This window comes from Heterocephalus glaber, unplaced genomic scaffold (assembly GCF_053883595.1).
Source record: "Heterocephalus glaber isolate CG9 unplaced genomic scaffold, H.glaber_assembly_v1.0 deba00001805, whole genome shotgun sequence".
NCBI classification, from domain to species: Eukaryota; Metazoa; Chordata; class Mammalia; order Rodentia; family Bathyergidae; genus Heterocephalus; species Heterocephalus glaber.
Genome location: NW_028258480.1, coordinates 3,085,351 through 3,100,001, shown reverse-complemented (window position 1 = coordinate 3,100,001; position 14,651 = coordinate 3,085,351). Strand labels below are relative to the sequence as shown.

Here is a 14,651-nt window from a genome sequence, read left to right as displayed (position 1 = left end):
CCGCTCCGCCGCTGTCCGTCACCCCGGAGCCCCGCCCCGCCCGCCCTTCCCCTCCCCCTCCCCTTCCCCGCCGCTTCCTGCCCCTGCCCCTCCCCTTCTGGCCCCCTCCCGCCCTCGGCCGGACCTAGAGCTGAGACGCGTCCGCCGCTCCCGCACCGCCGCTGGGCAAACGTCTCACCAGTCAGCCAGGAGAACGACTCGGAGGGGCCGTGCTGGCCCAGGGCTGCCTTCATCTTGTCCGCGATGCAGATTTTCTGTTTTGGTACCGGGGGTCGAACCCGGGTCCTTGTGCTGGCGAGGCAGGCGGCGGAACCACTGAGCCACATCCCGGGCCCTAGCGGCGCAGATTGTCTCCCCGGAGCTGCAACCAGCGTAAATACTGAGAGCATCTATCACAGAGACCCAAGACAGGATGCAGGAAGAATGTAGATCGTGTGCCAGGGAGTGAGGCTTGGCTCTGTGAAATCTGTTTTCCATCGTATCGTGTGATCGGTTTTATGCTTTGAAGACGCCGAAGCGGGGAAAGCATGAATGTGAGTCAGGAAGAAATCGATCTTACCACATGTATCTTGTACTTACCACATGGTATCCAGGTGCCGCTCACCTGCTTTCATAAGCCGTCTAATTTACAGTGCTAACGACCCACTTGGAAATGATCGTTTATAATTATAAATCAATAATAACTACATATTCACATACATTTCTTAGATCTTCCAAGACAAGCCTAATTTCAAATAACCTGTGTCATAAACACCTAAAAATCTGTGACCTTCCGTGTCAGCGTCCAAACTCTCAAATCGCCTATAAAAGGCGATTGTGTCACCCTGAGTGACACAGGAACCTTCTGCCAAACGACATGCTCGATTTGTAATTGGGCGTAAGTAGGCTCTGCTAACCCTCGCAGACGGAGACTGACTCCAGTGAAGTTAGCCGTGAACTCTTCAGAGGTATAGTTTGATGGCACTTCAGAAAAAGTCGCCGTTGCTAACACCAAATTTCAACCCAAAAGCCATTCTTTTCTGTTTCTGTGGAATGTTCATAGGCAAGAGTCCCTTTTTTTCCTTTCCAGATACCCATTGCTATGTGATAAACCGCTTTGAAGTGAGTGGCTACAAACACAGCAAACGTATTTTGCACGCGAAGCTGCAGTCTGGGGCGGGCTTTTCTACACTCGAAGCCTGAGCCCCCTGAGACCTTGGTTGGGTCCACCCCGCTGGTCCCTCGAAGGTAGCTCAGCGGACTTCAGACTTGGCCCTTCCCGTCGCTGACTGGCCTTCCTGCAGCATTGCGCTCGGTTTCCAAGTGGAAGCCTTTTGTACATTCTTTTATTTGGAAATAATTCTACATTTACACGAAGTTGTAATAAGAGATCTATGTACCCACTTTTCCCATGTTACCTAATGGTGACGTCTTTTAAAACTACACATACAAAACTACAGTAACAGTATTACTAATATGGAACAAGATACGAAATAGTTACAAGTTTTCTCCTTTGTCAGTACAACACCATGGTACCATATGTTGTACAATATGCATGTTCTGTACCATATACATTCCCATCATCACAGGGACCCCTCATGTTGTATTTTTATAGCCACGTTCACTCATTCCTCCTCTCTCATCCTGTCCTTGACTTTGCAACTGCTAATACCTTCTCCATATCTATGATTTTGTCATGTAAATGAAATCAGGCACTTTTCATCTTTTGGGATTAGGTTTTTCTGCTGAGCACAGTGCTCTAAAGATTCATTCATGTTGTGTGGATCAGATCCAAACTGTGAAATCAAGGCCTCAATCTTGGACTTCCCAGGCCCCAGAACTCTGAGCAATAACATTTTTGCTGTTCATAGATAACCCAGTCTGAAGTATGGTATTTTGTTAAAGCAGCAGAAGCGATCAAAGACAGTCAAACATTAGTTCCAGGAGGGTTTGTCATTGTCGTTGATCCTTTGGAATCTTGTACACAGGACATGCACAATCATGTCAGCAGCAAATAAAGCATTTTTTCTTTCTTAATTCACTCAAATCTTACTCATTTTTCTTGCTTTTTTACATGAGCTAGGATTTTAGTAAGATGTTGAACAGGAATAGTAAGAACAGGCATTTGTGCCTTGTATTTGATCTTAGCAGGAATGTAACTCCCTTTTTATCACTAGCCGTAGGTTTTTTGTGAATGTTCTTTATCAACACAGAGGAAACTCCTGTATTCCTAGTTTCTTGAGAGTTTTTATAAACAGATGTTAAATTTTGTCAAATGCTTCTTTCTGTATCTGTTGATATGATCACGCAATTTTTCTTCATTAGCCTGTTGATGGGACAGGTTACATTAATAGATTCTTTGAGTTAAACCAACTTTGCATATCTGAAATAATTCCCACCCTTTTGCTTATTTAATCTTTAAAATATTTTTTCTCTATTTTATTAGTACATTTTAGATATACATAATAGTAACACCCAACACAGGGAATTTGTACCTGTACATGATGTATCTTGGTTCTTTTCTTCCCATTCCCCTCTGCTCCCTTCAGCCCCTCTTTATTTACAAAAGCTTTGTTTCCATTTTTTCTTCTATTCTTTTTTGTTTTTCTTGTCCCTTCTTTCCTTTTTCTCCCCCCTCTCCCTTGTTCCCTGTCTCATTTGGACATTTTCTTCCCACTTCCCCAATATCTATTGTACATTTTGGTCCTTATTTACACTTTTGGTTTCTCACACCGGAGAAACAATGCGGTATATATACACCTGTGTCCCATTTACCTCACTTAAGAGTATGGCTTCAGCCGGGGATTTAGCTCAGTGGTTTCGCTGCCTGCTGTGCAAGCGCAAGGTCCTGAGTTCGATCCCTGGTACCAAAAAGAAAAAAAAAAAAAGCCTGAAATTATTCACTTTTTCACCACCTGCTGCACAAGTGCAAGGACCCAAGTTCGATCCCCGGCACCAAAAAAAAAAAAAAAAAAAAGAGTATGGCTTCAAGGTGCATCCATTTGGTTAGAAATGTCTCAAGCTTATCCTTCTTTATGGCTGATTTAATCTGTAACCTCATTATATAAGCCACAGCCACAAATATAATGATTTTCTGAGTTGTGTGAGTCTTTTTGCAAATTATCCAACGGGAGTGTTCGGTCAGTCATGGCGCGGGTGTGATGTGGAGTCACCAAGGTCGTCTCTGGAAGGGCCGACCCCAGCAGCATCCCCAGAGCCGTGAAGTGTCTTTCTTTGAAGAAGAATCTGGCCTGCACTTCACTGCTCTCGTGTGCTGCTTGGATTCCTGGGGGAAACTCAGAAGAGGAGACAGAGTGGGAAGACTCCCAGCCGCAGTGGGTTTGGGGATGGTTCTTACTCACTCCCCAATCTGCTGTTGGTTCCATTCCCCTTGTCCTCACTTAGTGTTTATCCTGCTGTTAGTTAGGTCATCCCTGGTGAGAGGCCCAAGTCTTTCCTTCTGCAGGGTATGAGACCCTGTCTGTCAGGCTCTCCTCAGGCTAGAATCTGTGCCATTGTCAATTTGCTATTCATATCAGGCAAGGGGGTGCAAGAGGGTCCCTGCCTCCACTGGCCGGGAAATGCATTCCTCCCTCCCTCACGGTCCCAGCAGTCCCACCTGCCCAGCTGAGCTGGCTCATCCTGCGGAGTCCTCACAGTGACAGGCAGAGCTGTAGCTGGGCTTCAGTGGACTCCTCCTCGGTCCCTTGGCAGAAGTGTCCCCCGAAGGGAAGCAGCATGTCTCACCCTGCCCAGTTCTGCACTGGGAAACAGGAAGGGGGTCCGGACAGGGGACACAAGCTCCCTGCTGTGTCTCTGGAGTGAAGGACCCGCAGTGCCTGCCCTGTTTCCCAGGTCCACGGATGCCCAGAAGTCTGACCCAGGTCTCGGTGGCCCAGTCAAGACACTGCAGGACTTGAGCTCCCTCCTGGACCTGGAAGGAAGTGTGTTTCCTGCATGTTCCAGCAGTGACCCTCCAACTCCGTGCCTTTCTCCAGTCACATCTCCCTCTGAATCGCCCATCCTCCCAATTCTCACTTTTAAGGGTTGTCGTGACTATATTGTGCCCACCTGGATGTTCAAGATGACTGAGCTGCCTCAGAGTCAGCCGATTAGCCACACTGATTCCCTTTGCAACCTTAACCCCTCTTTTCTGTGTAAGGATTCAGGTGCAGCTGTCTTGGGGTCTGCTCACCTCGCTCCTCATGCATCTCACTTGGGAGCTCTTGTTCCGCTCATGCTCAGTGCTGGGTGTTCCACTTCTTCCTCCTAAGAGACAGTGCTTTGGCCAGAGCTGATATATGCTTGATGAACCTGGTGGGATTGTCTCCAGAGTATAGATCTGCATGCAGCCACTTGACATCTCCCTGGTGGCTGTTCCATGCAAGGGCGAATGTCACACGAGGAGCTACTACACCAAAGGCATATCATTCTCCACTGCTAGATGAAATGTTCATCTACAGAGAAAATACTAAGAAATCTCTAGGAGCCCCTAGAGCTTGTATTTGAATTTAGCAGGATTAGAAAACACAAGGTATATATAAAAATTCAGGTCTGTGTATACTTGCTATAAATGGAGAATTGGATATTGAAATTTAAAAGTTATGTAGGAGTACAAAGGACCTGGAAAAGTTAAAAAAAAGAAACAAAAACAGTGTTGGAAAACGTTTAGCACCTAATTTTAAGACTTCTAAAGCTACAGTAATCAAGGCAGTGTTGGTGTATGGAAAGACATATAGATCATTTGAATAAAACAGAGAATCTAGAAATAGAACCACACATATATGGTCCACTGAGTTTTGAAAGATTATTTAACATTAGCATTTTATAGAATATAAACTCAATTCAAGAGCCGAGGAAGAGATAGTGTCTTTAGCAAATGGCACTAGAACATCTGGTATCCGTATGTAAAAAATTAACCTCAACCCTTTATTTCCATACATAAAAATAACTTGAAGGGATCCAGACTATTTTGGAGGGGCCTAGGCTTCAAAGTTTAATGGACAGATGAAGAGTAGGCATATCTGCCCTTGTTCCCCACCTTATGGAGAAAGCATTGTATCTTCTCCATTCATATAAGGTGTTTTTGCTGGAAGTATGGAGTACATGTCTTTAATCTGTTGAGAAGGTTCTGTTCTATTTCTAGTCTCCTGATAGCTTTTACTGTGAACAGCTGTAGAATTTAGTCCAATACCTTTTTCTCCAACTAGTGACAGGATCATATGGCTTTTTCCTTTCCTCTGTTAAAATGATGACTTTTGGGGGTGGATCTTCCAATGCTGAACCAACACTGCCATCCCTATAACAAAACCACTTTCTTCATCCTGCCAGATCTGACTTCCAATTGTTTTGTTAAACAAATTTCTATCTATGTTCATACTTTTTTCTTCTATTATCTTTATCCAGTTTTAGGATTAGCACAATGTTGATTTCCTAAAATGAGGGGAGAAGTGTTCCTTCTTTTTTCTGCTTTAATTGTTTGATATAATTTATCAGTTAAAATGTTTATGAGCCTGCTGTTGTCATATAGGTAGGTTTTCAAGCTAAGAATATACTTTCTTTAATAGGTGCTATTCAAATTTTATATTTCCTCCAGAGTTAGTTTCATTAATTTGTCTTCCAAGGTACTTCTTAGAAGTTGTCAAATTTATTTCAAAAAATATTTTTGTAATATGCTTTCTATATCCTTTTAAATTCTGTAAAATCTGTGGTAGTGTCTCCTAGATCTTAATATTGTAATTTAAAAAATGTATAACTGATATTGTGTAACAGGAAGAAAAGGTCTAAAGGAGCAGGGGAAGTGGGAGGGGTAGGGGAAACGAAAGAAGGGAAAAGAAAAAATACGAGAAAAGGAAAAAATGGAAACAAAGTCTTTACAAATAGGGAAGGGTGGAGGGGGTGAAGGGAGGGCAGGGGAAGGGGAAAAATAAGAATCAAGATACTTATGTAATGGTACAAGATCCCAATGATGAATATAACTGTATTTTATACCTAAAATGTACCAATAAACTTAAAAAAAAAATCTCCACTGCTTTAGAATCTCAGTTCATTGGCCTTACTGCTGAACCCAGAGCCTTTGCACTGAGCTACATCCCTGGTCTTTAAAAAATTTTTTTAAATTTTAAGACAAGGGTCTGGCTAAATCGCTATGTTGCTCAGCCTGGGCTCGAATTTGCAGTCCTCCGGCTTCAGCGTCCCAAAGGGCTGGGATTACACACGTATGCCATCGGGCCTGCTTCTTCAGGGCGTATCTTTTCCCCCATCTCACACGTCTAACACCTTGGGAGTAGCTAAGTTTCGTGGTCCTAGGAGCAGTGCTGTTTTTATCAGCTCGGCTCATTTGCCAAAACTTCGTATCTATGCCCCGTTCAAGGCTGCCAGCCTATGGTGTTCACGGTGCATAGGTGAGAAAGGATTCCCGGACGGGGCTCACTCTGTCTTCAGAACCCAGAGAGCCCCTCTGTGCAGTGCGCTTCCTTCTTCCCAGCAGAAGACTCGAGATTCAATGATTTCTCTTATTTTGGGATGGGATGTTCCAGCGTGCCCTGATTTAGGGGGCTCTGGCCCTCCAGTTGGATTTGTCTCCTGCCACCTGCAATGCAGCTGTGCCAGGCCCGGGTGTTTCTTTAATGAAATTCAAGTGATCATGGTGCAGTTTTTTTCAAAGTGCTGTCACTTTTTCTTGTAAAACCGATGATCCCCAGACCGTACTAGCTGAACTCTCGAATATTCCATCTGCGTTTAACTACCAAGACCTTTCGGACACTTCCTTGGTTAAGGCGTTTCCGTTAAACCATCCCCAAAAGGATGCCCGATGGGAGAGGCGCTTGGGTCCCCCAGTCCATTTGTCCCCAGGTTCCGGCTGCCTGATTGGCAGGGCTGCACTTGACGGCTGCTTCAGGCAGGTGGCGACGTTGAGCTAGGAAATGGCCCGTGTGCGCTCCTAGCCCTTCCCTGTTTGCGTTTTCTCAGGAGGAGCGTTCGCCCTCTCCTCGGATTCTCTCAGTCTGTCCAGAGGGGCCGAGAAATGGGTCTGAGTCTGCGTCCGACACGAAGCAGATGCCAAGCAGGAGGAGCCCTTCTGAGATGGGAACGTCCAGGCACCCAACGCATCGCCCCACACAGCACCCGGAATCCACCAAGGGGCCCCATGAGCTGCCTTTGCTTCCCTTCCCCACAACAAGTCTTGCCTGAACCCTGAGCATTGAAGTTTGTTGCTTTTCTTTCTGTAGGATACAATGAAAATAGAAGCTAGCACAGTTACTCCTGCTCAGAAGCCCAGGGGGTTCGGGGAGAAGGGGCAAGGTAGCCAGGTGAGAGGACGCTGCAGACCGGACACCTGATCGCCAGCCTCCTCTAGCTCCGTGCCCCAGAGCTGGTGCCCAAGCACCAGTGCCCGTTTCTGTCCATTCAGTGACACCCAGGAAGAGGCCGCTCCCTGCCCCTGCGCACCCCCTTTCCCCGCGTCCACCCTTTCACCTTCAGTGACTTTGGCCACTGTCTTTGCCTGAACCCAGCAGAGCCTCAAGTTGGAGCCCTTCCCTCCTGAAGTCCCCCGCACAGGGACACGGGTGTGCATGGTCCTCAGCTCCCTCTGGGGACGGGAGAGTGCAGTCCTGGCTCTAATTATCTTTCTCCATAAGCAGCGGAGGTCGTGGTGGCAATGGGATGGGGTGGGATGGGGGGGAGTTCAAGAAGTGCCAAAGGAGGGGAAATTGGCCGCTTCACTTATGTTCAGTTCTGATGGCTGGTTTGTTTTCAACCAAAGGGAATTCTAGTGTTGTAAGCCACCCAGAGCTAGATATCAGAGAGCGAGATCTTACTTGCTGACACCATAATCATTGTCAGTAACCATAGTCACGTCGCTTTCCCCACCGTCATGAGGACAACCCTCCCTGCCCCTGCCCAGAGGAAGAGAGTAACATGAATACAAGTCGAAGCATGGGCTGCGTTTCCATCTTTCCCCTGCACATGTAGACTCCTTAACAGGTGGGTCCATAGGGGCTTTTCAGTGCCACTCCATTCTCTCCCCACCACTTGGTGACAGGTTTGCTACCCGGTCCCAGGGAGCCTTCTTGTATTCCGGAACCTATCTCATGTGGATATTATCCTTCTTCTACTAAAAAAAGCACTTTGTAATATTAGTTAGCCAGCCCTCTGGGTGCAGGATGTTTGTCATCCTAGCCTGCTTGGCTTGCTATAATACGATGCCGCGGACTGGTAGCTTATATACAACAGAAATCTATTTCTCAAGCTAGGCACAGTGGTGTAGAACTATTATCCCAGCTACACAGGAGACAAGTGGATCGCAAGCTTCAGGTCAGTCTAGGCAAGTTAGTGAGACCCTGTCTCAAACTAAAAATTTTCTTTATTTTTCCTGGTACTGGGAATCAAACTCAGGACCTTGCACTTGCCAGGCAGGTGTGGCACCACTGAGCTACATCCCCAACCCCCAAAATAAAAATTTTCCAGAGGACTGAAGATGAATTTCAGTGGAAGAGTGCTCCTGGGCTCAATGTTTGGAAAAAAAACCCCTCAGTGTATTTGGTGTCTGGTGAGGACCTATTTGCTCCTCTTAGAGGACACCTAGTTGCGTCCTCACAGGGCAGAGGTGCCACTGAAACAGCTCCCAGGGCTTCTTTTATACGGGCATCAATGCATTCATGAGGGCCTTACCCTCCTGACTAACTGCTGTCCCCTGAAGTCCGGCCTCTTAACGCCATCGCACTGGAGTGTGGCCCTCAACATTTGAATCTGGAGTGAGCAGGTGGGAGAAACATTCAGGACAAGCATAGCAATGCTATTGCCGAAGTAAGCTTTAACACCTCTTTTTTTTATTCCAAAAATGCAATGAAAAGTGAAATGCAAATATGGCTTAAGTGCTTGAAAAGGAAACTCAGAAAGAAAAGCATTTTATCCTGAAGTCACTTATTATGCATGAAGTGAGAATAGACTCAAACGCTTTGCCTATCTAGCTTTTTCATTAGATTACATGATTTCCTGTATGAATTTTGCATTATCATTCCCATTTATAAGCATTAACTTTAGAAAACAATGAATTAAAAGCAGTTTAAGCAATAGAAACTAAGTGGAAACAGAGCATCTGATCCCTGAATCTGGGAGGCACATTTCCCCAGTCACCATCACCACGGTACTCATGGTAAGCTAGCAGTGGTGTCTAGATATTGGTCCACATCCCCACCCCAGACCCTGTCCCTGTTGCGCTCCACGACAGACTCGGCAGCTATGGTTAGGTGCAGGACACTGAGGAGAGAGGATTGTGCCGGATTACCTGGATGGGCTTCTTGTGGCCGTATGAAAGAGGCAGGAGGGGCTTTGGGCAGTCGGAAGAGGGGGAGGGCAGGTTGAGCAAGAGGCAGAGCCTGGATGCCGAGGCCTCAGGCCATGGGACACAGGCAGACAGAAGACCAGGAGCAGCCCCCCTGGAAGGTCTGGGCGGGGAGTGCATGGCCCAGATCACACCTCTCTGTCCTCTTGGGACCGTGAGAAGATGTGTTTATGTCATTTTAGGCCACCGAGCTTGTAACAAATCATCACAAACCTGGAGGCTTCAGCAACAGACTCCTAGTGTCTTACAGAGCAGCTCTGGAGTCCGGAAGTCTCACACCAAGGTGTCCACAGGATCAGTTCCTGCTGGAGGATTTGGGGGCTGCACCTGTTCCGTACCTCATCGCCGCTTCTGATGACTGCTGCCAATCCTTGGCCTCTACACATGTGCCCTACCGAGGGGTGGTTGGACTTACGGTTCTTTCTAACTTTATGATGGTGGGGAAAATATGTGTCCAGTAGAAGTTGTACTTCAAGTTTTGGATTTTGATTTTCCCCCAGGTTAGCAATATGTGGTACATTTAGCTTCTCCTAGTTAACCACATAGTCATCAGTGTACAGATCCAAGATTGTACTCTACAGCATATGGATTCAATAAATTATTGGAGATAGGGCCTGGGATTTAGCTCAGTGGTTCCACTGCCTGCCTCACAAGTGCAAGGTCCCAAGTTTGATCCCTGGTATAAAAAAAAATTATTGGAGATATTCTGCACCTAATTATAAAATGCACTTTCAGTTGGATGATTTTGCCCACTAATGTAAGTGTTCTGAGCATGTTGAAGGCAAGCCAAGCTAAACCATGATGTTTAGTAGGTTAAGTGTGTGAAGTGCATTTCTGACTTATAGTGTTTTCAGTTTACAATAGAGATGTAAGCCCATTGTAAACCGAGGAGCATTTGTAGATTTATCACTTCAATCTCTGCCTTCAATGGGTCTTTTCCTTGTAAGCCACTTGCTACTGGATTTGGAGCCAGGGGTTAATCCAAGATGATCTCATTTATAGACACTTAATTACATCTGCAAAGGCCCTTTACCCTGACAGGGTTACATACACATGTCCATGGCTAGGATTTGGATGTATCTTTGTGGAGCACAGTTCAATGCAAGACAACCACTTCCAGCCCATTATTCCATTTCAAGGAGAGCTCTGGAGTAGCACGAGAGAATGAGTTTGGAGTGTAACTGGGAATTGGAGAGGAGTGGGTGTGATGAACGCCGTTTTACACTGGGTTTTCTAACCTCATAGTCTTCAGAGGTAGGACAAAAGAAAATCAGAAAACGATATTTCTTGTGGTTGTAGTATTCTGAAATGCTTGTAATATTTCCCAAGTGATGCAGGGAGCAATGTACTTTAGATGCAGTAGTGGACATAGCAGTGTCTTTGTTTGATGAACCAGCTCAGTTAATGAACTGTATTTCATGACTTGAGCCCCAATCTTTGCTCCAAGTATCAGGAATTTGGGCAGCAACTCAGTTATCCTTCCTCCTTCCACCGAAGACAGGGATAGTAGATACCGTCTTCTCTGCCTGTTGAACAGGTTTTGAGCTAACACTTTAGAAATTGTTTAATAAATGAAAGTAACATGAATTTCAGTCCCTATGATGATTGCATCTATATTTGAATTGGCAGTTCAGTTCAACTCATCATCCAGTCCTCACTATCTGTGAGGGGCACGATCTACATAGTTGCTGAAAACACTGAATTAGAAGAGAATATTGAACCATAGTTCTTAAGGGTAACCCAGGGCTAAATTTCTGTTTGACTCTGGTTACATGTTTATCAGCCAGACAATACATGTTATATGTATGTTTCTCTTAAAAACAATTTATATAACTTATGTAGTTGATTCATTAACATTGTACTCACAGCCAACTGTGCAGTAAGTCACCTCTGAACAAACCTTATTCAACATATGTATTTTTCTGTAAAGCACATCACAGACTTCTTTTCCTTAGGAACACTAGGAATAATTTTCCTACTGTGGATGGGGCCCCCCAAATCGCAAAAATCACCAACAAAAACATCACAAAAAACTCAAAAGTTTCTATCTATAGTGGTAAGTATACAGTGAAAAGGAGAATTGTTTATAGTATGAAAGATTAAAGAAAATAGAAGGTGGCTTTCTTCCACCTCTGCTGGGCATGTGTGCAACAGGAAAGTGAAAATTCTCCCTACTGTGTGCATAAATTGCAAATAAGGAAAAGCACCATAAATATCCAATTTAGAAGGCTTACAAAGTAACAATAAAACATGAATTTTAGGAAGTTGATGAATTGCATAGACAGAATCTAAATGAGGAACTTTAGGCTGGGAAATGTTTATTTTGTTCCGTTTTATACTTCCTAATGCACTCTGATAAGCACATTGTATTTATTTCATTTTGGTCCAGAAATATGCCCTCAAGGAATGACCAAAAGGGGAGGAGAATGATCCACAGACGACAGCAGCATGCAGACCAGGATTCCTAGAGGAAGGTACCATTTCCGCACCCCTCCCTACGCTGCTCTGGTCACCTCTCTGGTGGCCACTGGTTGGCTCCTGGGACACTCTCTCCCTGGGGATTATTATGACCGTGTGATTGCTTTCTGACCTTCTTTCTTCTCAAGGAAGCCAGGCTCCTGAGCATCATGGGCTGCTGAGACTTACTCTAGGCCTGTCCACCCTGCCCGACTCCGCCCTGTGCCCCCCCGAGTACAAAGGGCCCCATTCCCTGCTTGCTCTTTGTGACACTTCATGTCCAGGGCCTCCCAGATGCCCACACGATCTGGAAGAGACCTGCTCTTCCATGTTCACTGATCCCTGCAACCATTCTAGCAGCAAGCACACTAGACCCAAGTCCTGAGCCAGAGGCCAAAGGGTTAGTGCAGGAAAGAAACGGGGCTTGAGAGAGATTGACAAAGTCAGACCAGTGGTCTGGTCCCGTTGGCTCCAGCGAAGGAGAGAGGGCCTGGCACAGCCAGGCAAAGTGCTGCCATTGCAGCAGGCTCTAGCTTCCTGGAAAATGGGAGGCTTCTTTGTTCTCCTACTTTATCTCACGGCCCTCCTTACCTCTCTTGGGGCTTTCTCACATCTTTGCACTTCTCACACACTGTCCCCAGGGAAGCCGGAGGACAGGCTTGGGTGAGAGCCTCTGGCAGTGCCAGCCTTAGGTGCCACTTGGGTGTGCCCTGTGGCTCCATCCGGGGCACGGAAGCCAGACAGACACCTATGGTCCAAAATCCACTCTCTGGCTTGGGATGCCCATACATGTAGGAAGCCTTGTTTTGTCACTATAACATTGAGATGACCGCAGTAAGCACCTGAAGATGAAGGCAGAGGTCAAACATGATATTTTATTTCAATTTTTAGCAAGGCCCTAAAGATCAAACCCTGCATAGATGTTAGCTACCATGATAACGTCATTGATGGAAGACAGGAAAGAGGATGGAAAGAAATGAAGACCTGGAAAGAAGGGTCCCACTTAAGGAAAGCCAGAGATTCCACAAGGCTTATTGGACACGTGTACTCAGAAGGTAAGGGAGTGAGAAGAAGTGTTCCGGGAACTCAGGTCTGGAACACATTGTGGTCGTGACATTGGACATGAACAATGAAGAAGGGGGTTGGAGTCAGTTGGTGTGACTCAGTGTTTAACAAGCTGGGTGTAAGATGACTGTGTTCGGCAGCTTGCCTTGCAGATGTGTGCTTGTGAGAGAGCATGGAGTGAGATGGCACAGTCAAGGGGTGACTGGGAGAGGGGTAAAAGCGGCGCTGAAACTGAGTACAGTTGCCAAGTGGAGGAGACTGAAGATCCTCAGGAACAGTGACATTTGAATAGTATGAGGGGAAAGGGGTGGTTGGGAGGAAAAATGCAAAAGCAAGATGCCATAAAAAGGTAAGGAAAAACCCCCCACAACAATCCCTACAGAGAAGAGGACAGGGGTTGGCAAGGATTAGGCAAAGGGAAGGGCAGATTAGGAGCGCGTAATGGGGATTCTTTAGATGTAGCTGTTGTTCTGTATCCCGAAAACAAGAACCCACAGGCGTTCAAACCCACAGGAATCTATGCCAGTAGAGAATGCACTTCACAGTAAGTAAATTAAGAAGTACAAAGAAAAGCTTGATCGAAGGGCAAAGGAGTGATTGGAGGTGAGACATTTTGCAGAGGGACTGTTTCATTTCCCATCTTTAAAATTTTCAATCCTGTTTCTCTTCTTCATTCTTTCCATGCAGAGCACTGGAAATCCTTAGACCTGTTCTTCAGACCTTAAAGCAAGTCTCCCAGTACAACACAAGTGAAGATAATTCATAAAAGCACTGTTTTCAGAGTTTGAGGGACAAGGAGAAAAAGCATTGAGGGCATGGTACTAAATCTTGCCAAGAGCTTTCAGTACGTGCACCTCACATGTTGAGAGGCCGTGAGAGTGAGTAGCACAGGCTCTGAATTTACACTGCAGGTCTCTGTAGTTGTGCAAGCTTGGCCAAGTTCTTCTTCTTCTTTTTTTTTTTCCTGGTACCGGGGATCGAACTCAGGACCTTGTGCTTGGGAGGCAGGTGGTGGAACCACTGAGCTACATCCCCGGGCCTTGGCCAAGTTCTTTATCCTCTCTGGGACTCAGTTCCCTCCTCAGTGAACCCAGAATATAAAATTACCTACCTCAGAGGGCTGCTGTGGAGACTTAGGGTTAACATATGGAAAGTACGCAAAAGAGTGCTTAGGTCCTACGCAGGCCATGTGTGTGTGTGTATATATATATATATATATATTTTTTTTTTTTAAATTACAGATAAGAACCTTAAGTAAGTTGCACAAAGTACAGTGGGGATACACAGAATGTTTGAAATCTAAACATTCACAATTTTTTTTCTGGCTGCCGTTAAGGAGGAGGCTTGACAAAAATTTAACGTTTATATTTCATTGTGAAAGAAGTAAAGCAGTGAGTGTGAAATGGAAGGAAATCAAAGAGAAATGATAGTAGAAGTGAGAGAGGAGGGAAAGGCCATCCTTAAAGGCTTTGTGATTTCATTTGAAATCGCCACGAGGAAAATAAGCAATGACTGAAAAGCAGTGGGCTCTATCAGAGATCAGAAGGAGAAAGGAGGGAAGTATTTCTCCATACCTGGCTCCAGATTTCACCTGATTATATTTTTACTCAATACTTTCCCATGATAGCATCAGGTATTAATGATGGGAGGATATTTCAGTGGAAGAAAAATGCCCGATTATTGGATTTGTTTAGATCACAACTCATTTGGAGGACATCGTAATTGCACAGATGACTTGGCATCAGTAATCAGCTACAGTTGTAAGATACATGTTATGCTAGGCATGGCTTTACCGCCCAGC

At 45.5% G+C, this 14,651-nt stretch overlaps 2 long non-coding RNA genes across 2 annotated transcripts; both read left to right on the top strand.

Annotated features, from left to right (window-relative positions):
• The first annotated feature begins 91 nt into the window (after positions 1-91).
• Positions 92-3,077, top strand: LOC147820761 (uncharacterized). Its single transcript, XR_015448255.1, has 2 exons — positions 92-533; positions 1,070-3,077. It is a non-coding gene; the product is annotated as an uncharacterized LOC147820761 (long non-coding RNA).
• A 4,597-nt stretch (positions 3,078-7,674) lies between these two features.
• LOC110346706 (uncharacterized) lies at positions 7,675-14,036 on the top strand. The gene is made up of 4 exons (XR_002390920.2): positions 7,675-7,968; positions 11,718-11,802; positions 12,677-12,840; positions 13,538-14,036. It is a non-coding gene; the product is annotated as an uncharacterized LOC110346706 (long non-coding RNA).
• Positions 14,037-14,651: the final 615 nt, after the last annotated feature.